Source organism: Dendropsophus ebraccatus, chromosome 14, assembly GCF_027789765.1.
Source record: "Dendropsophus ebraccatus isolate aDenEbr1 chromosome 14, aDenEbr1.pat, whole genome shotgun sequence".
Classification (NCBI taxonomy): domain Eukaryota; kingdom Metazoa; phylum Chordata; class Amphibia; order Anura; family Hylidae; genus Dendropsophus; species Dendropsophus ebraccatus.
The window spans coordinates 14,409,530-14,415,529 of NC_091467.1; positions in this window are offsets into that span (position 1 = coordinate 14,409,530).

Below are 6,000 nucleotides of genomic sequence, written 5' to 3' on the forward strand. Positions count from 1 at the left end.
AACATCAGGGGAATAGGATACAGTTAAAGGGGTATTCCACTCAAACATAACTTTTTTAATATGTTGGTGCCCATGGTGAGACTAACAATTTCTTACATACTAAAATCTGTGTGTGAGCTTTTCTCCCCCCCCCCCTCCCTTCTGAGATGGCTGATGTAAACAAGTCCCTATCTGCAACTTTGTAATGCCAGGAGGATTAATCACAGTCAGTTCATCAGCAACTTGAACTCAGATTAACTCTTCCATTATTACAAAGAAGCTACAAAGTTGCAGATAAAGCCAGCCAGGGACTTGTTTACATCAGCCATCTTTGAAGGGAGGGGGGAGGAGGTGAAGACAGAGAGAAAAGCTTACACACAGATTTTTGTGTCTTCAGCAGAAAGCAGCAGCTCAGAACTGGGGGAAGGAGACTGAATAGATAATAACAAGTAAGGAAGGAATTGTTAGTCTCATCATGGGCAGCAACATATCAAAAGTTATGTTTGAGTGGAATACCCCTTTAAAAATTATAGTGCACTGTTTATATATTCTATTTATATATTCTGGCAACTCCTTTCTGCCCTGTATCATTATCTAATTGGATCTCACTAGTGTTGAGCGAGCATGCTCGTTCGGTACTCGTTCGAGTATTAAGGTACTCGATGCCTGGACGAGCTTTTCACGATACTCGAGAAAATTCCATCTTCCTTTTCCTGTAAGTTTGGGCGCAATTTCTCAGCCAATCAACATGCAGGAGACTCTTTGGTACATCCTGCGATGACGTGGGACCCATACATTTCCATAGAAGCGATTGGTTGGCCAGATCAGATGACCCTGCCATATAAGAATCTGGGCTGCCTGCCCTCGCCTCACATACATGCTGGAAGAGAATAGGGACAGAGCTGCTGCTTGTCAGGGAGAGCGTTAGGGAGGGAATTAGTGTTCCAGTAGGCAGGGATACTAGACAAAGAAACTTTATAATTGGGTTTATTAGGCAAATATGCCATTATCTGCATTTAAAAAGACTTTTCCCAGCCCCCTCCCCCCTCTTCTCTCTCCTCTATTGCTCATTATTAGGAAATCTTGACTAGTTTACATCAGTTGAGCCCTGTCTAATCTATGGAGAGGGGAGGGGGGAGGAGGGATAGTTGCCAGCAGAGAGCAAAGAACAAAGGATTACACAGTGGGACCTGTGTGAAAGCTGCTATTCAGCTTTTCCTGTTTTGGTGCCTCATCTCCTTCCACCCCTCCCCTCTCCATAGAAAACCAGGAAGACAGGGGGGGAGAGCTTCAAACTGCTTTTTCATGATAAAAATGCATTTTTCGGCTAATAAACCCAATTACAAAGTTTCTTAAAATTGATTTCTCAAAAAAAAAAAAAAAATTAAACAACAGTGACAGTGATTCTTAATATAACATATAGAAAGGGGTTCTAAATGAGACATACCTTATAGAATCTAAAAAGTGGTCGGCTAGCCATGAAGCTGAGTCTATATGGAAAGAAATCCTATACTCGAGTATAAGTGTGTGTGTGTTATAGTACAGTATGTAGGAAAATCTTCATTTTCCTTTTTGCTTAAACCATAAAAGCTCAGATTTTACTGAGCAGACGACTTCCCTGCGGAGTGGATCATAACAGGATGAACAGGTTTTACAGTTTCCTCCTTCATTTGCTTTTTTTTCAGTAAAGAAAATAGTTTCCTTCCATCTAACTCCGGTTCAATATGAGTCATAGATGTTCAATACCTTTAGAATCCTTAATACTAACATACGTTTCCTACAGGCAGGGATATCTAGCTGTACCACCTCTAGTCGTTGGGGCTTTTTTTGTAATTTTTTTAATTTGTCGGTTGTTTTTGCAGTTTATCTATACTATATCATATCATATAATAATGTGGAATCCTAAAAAAATTAATGTTTATAATTCGGAGTGTAGCTGGGCCTTCTATGGGAGTATTATGACTGCATAATGGAGGGGAAAAACAACAAATGCCCCAAGAACTTTTTTTTTTTTTTTAAATCCTTAAATTCTTCATAAAACAGGACGTACCTGTACGCCCAGGGTCGTCTGGGGACAGGCACTTAAAGCGTACAGGTACGCTCTAGGCAGGGGCGTAGCTAAAGGCTGATGGGCCCTGGTGCAAAATTTTAGCTTGGGGCCCCCCCATCTCCCCCCGATCAGGCAAAGTCCTATCTAACGTTATATCCAATTACTCTAATGTGCCACCATGTTCTAATGCCCTGTCACTGCCTCCACCTCATGTACTGCACTACTGCCCCCTATAATTAATGGACTGTATGTGTCATTGTCTAATCATTGTATTCCAATCTTTGACTCTACAGCTGAAAAACTACAACTCTCATCATGAACTGCCAGTTGGAAACGATGGGGGTTGTAGTGCTGCAACCTGAAGAGCCACATGCTGCAAAACTACAACTCCCATAATAAACTGTCAGCAGGGCACAATGAAGTTTGAACTTCTGCAACCTGGAGAAGTCACCTGATATCACCTGCAGTCCTATGTAACACCACAGATAACAGTGATATCTCTGAGTACAGATAATGTAGTAGATGTCACCTGCAGTCCTATGTAACACCACAGATAACACAGTGATATCTCTGAGTACAGATCATGTAGTAGATGTCCCTTGCAGTCCTATGTAACACCACAGATAACACAGTGATATCTCTGAGTACAGATAATGTAGATGCAGCACAAGCTGGAGCTCAACGCGGTAAAGATACGGCCATAGGACATAGCTTGGGCCGCGAAGGCAGATGTCTGGAGGAGGGGGCGCTGGTACTTGCTGTCACCTGATTAGGTAAGAGGCCCAATCAGATGACAACATGTGCCAGCGGGCGCAGCGGGACAGATTAGCGCAGTGCTTCCCAACCTTTTCCACCTCGGGGCACCCCTACTAAATGATGTTCTACAAAATAAGAAAACCGTCATACAGTGACTCACCGGTGACGTCTTCTTTGATCTGAGGCGTCACTTTCCCTTTTCCTCTCCATCCGGCCCAGACCTCCATGATGATTCCTTCCAGATACGTTTCATCCTCTTAGAACCTGCGAGACAAACAATTTAGGCTCCGCACATTTCTAGCAACTTCCTTCCCTTCCTCCCTCCTGTCGGCTCCCATAGTAACTGCACTGTTTGGTGTAATGTGTAGTAAAGCGAGTAGGAATGTGGGATGCCCCCTGTATGTAGGATTCTCTGCTGTGCCCCTATGAGCTAATAATGCCCCCAGAGGTGCCCCCATACAATAATAATGCCCCCAGAGGTGCCCTCATGAGCTAATTATGCCCCCAGAGGTGCCCCCATGAACAAATAATGGCCCCAGAGGTGCCCTCATGAGCTAATAATGCCCCCAGAGGTGCCCTCATGAGCTAATAATGCCCCCAGAGGTGCCCCCATGGACTAATAATGCCCCCAGAGGTGCCCCCATGAACTAATAATGCCCCCAGAGGTGCCCCCATGAGCTAATAATGCCCCCAGAGGTGGCCCCCATGAGCTAAAAATGCCCCAGAGGTGCCCCCATGAACTAATAATGCCCCCAGAGTTGCCCCCTATGAACTAATAACGCCCCCAGAGGTGCCCCCATGAGCTAATAGTGCCCCCAGAGGTGCCCCCATGAACTAATAATGCCCCCAGAGGTGCCCCCATGAGCTAATAGTGCCCCCAGAGGTGCCCCCATGAACTAATAATGCCCCCAGAGGTGCCCCCATGAACTAATAATGCCCCCAGAGGTGCCCCCATGAACTAATAATGCCCCCAGAGGTGCCCCCATGAACTAATAATGCCCCCAGAGGTGCCCCCATATACTAATAATGCCCCCAGAGGTGCCCACATGAGCTAATAATGCCCCCAGAGTTGCCCCCATCAACTAATAATGCCCCCAGAGGTGCCCCCATGAGCTAATAATGCCCCCAGAGGTGCCCCCATGAGCTAATAATGCCCCCAGAGGTGGCCCCCATGAACTAATAACGCCCACAGAGTTGCCCCCATGAATGAACTAATAATGCCCCCAGAGGTGCCCCTATACAATAATAATGCCCCCAGAGGTGCCCCCATACAATAATAATGCCCCCAGAGGTGCCCCCATGAACTAATAATGCCCCCAGAGGTGCCCCCATGAACTAATAATGCCCCCAGAGGTGCCCCCATGAACTAATAATGCCCCCAGAGGTGCCCCCATATAGTAATAATGCCCCCAGAGGTGCCCCCATATACTAATAATGCCCCCAGAGGTGCCCCCATATACTAATAATGCCCCCGGAGGTGCCCCCATGAACTAATAATGCCCCCAGAGGTGCCCCCATATACTAATAATGCCCCCAGAGGTGCCCCCATGAACTAATAATGCCCCCAGAGGTGCCCCCATACAATAATAATGCCCCCAGAGGTGCCCACATGAGCTAATAGTGCCCCCAGAGGTGCCCCCAAGAACTAATAATGCCCCCAGAGGTGCCCCCATACAATAATAATGCCCCCAGAGGTGGCCCCATTCAATAATAATGCCCCCAGAGGTGCCCCCATACACTAATAATGCCCCCAGAGGTGCCCCCATACACTGATAATGCCCCCAGAGGTGCCCCCATACACTAATAATGCCGCCAGAGGTGCCCCCATATACTAATAATGCCTCCAGAGGTGCCCCATACAATAATAATGCCCCCAGAGGTGCCCCCATATACTAATAATGCCCCCAGAGGTGCCCCCATATACTAATAATGCCCCCAGAGGTGCCCCCATATACTAATAATGCCCCCAGAGGTGCCCCCATATACTAATAATGCCCCCAGAGGTGCCCCTAAAAAAACAAACATCCTACTCACCTAATCGGCGCTGTGGCTGCAGGCAGCAGCTCTCCTCCTCCTTTTCGGGCTCCATCTTGCGAGCTGCGGGGACGGGACTTCCGGCAGGCGTGATGACGTCACATGATCACGCCTGCCGGAGAGGTCACGGCCCGGCCTCCCATAGGCTGCTGGTATGAAGTGCCGGCAGCCTATGGGAGAGAATACAGGAGGAGGACGCTGACAGGTCCTGCTCCTGTATTCTGATCGCTTTAATGTTCCGCCCGCTCACTGTGCTCACTGTGCGGGCGGAACATTAAAGCGATCAGTGCATCCCGAGAAGCTGCGCGGCCGCAGCTTCTCGGGATGCTTAAAGTGACACTGTCACAAGTGGCAAGGGGGGGCCGTGCGGGCCCCCCTAGCGTAGGGGCCCGGTCGCCATGGCGACCCCGGCGACCCCTATAGCTACGCCACTGGCTCTAGGTCGTCTAGGGGTTAAACCTTTTTTTTATTACACTTTTTTTAACCCCTTTTTTTTTTTTACTGTAAATTATGCAATCATTAGATTGCATATACAGGGGGGCGTGACCGGATGCCGAGGAGAGCGGTCGCATAGAGCAGAGCAGAGCTCACCACTGCCTTACCTAGCGGTTTTCCACTCACCACAACCGGACCAAATCACTCCATGAGGGGGAAGAGAAGTTCCCAGAGGTCAGCCACCCGTCCCACGCTCCAGCTGCGCTCTAATTCCGCCACCCTGGACTCATATCTGTGCTCCACGAGGCCGGCGGCCGGATCCAAGATGGCGCCGACGCCGCTACAGCACGAGTGCAGAGCCTCAGACCCGGGATCACCGCATCTCGATCTGACACAATTCCCCCCGCTGGGGACCAGTAAGCAGCCGGGCTCACAGGATGCATCCTCCCAACGAACTAAACATCCGGACCGCCCGTCGTCTGATATCCCCTCCGGACCGGAGCGTCCGCCATTACAGGCAACACAGCAGGCAAGTCAGGCCCTGACCCAGTCTGAGGCGCGCTCTCCCTCTAACCCCCACCCTGACAACTGCCCCCAGAATGTGGAGCATGAGCTCTCCCCCAAGCCCCAGCGCCAGCCACCCGGACAATCAGCACATTCTGATTTAAGGGGTATGGAGAGGCAGGATGATAGGGGAGCGGGACCCAGCCGTGTGATGGAGGTCAGGAATGACTGCTGGTCTACAC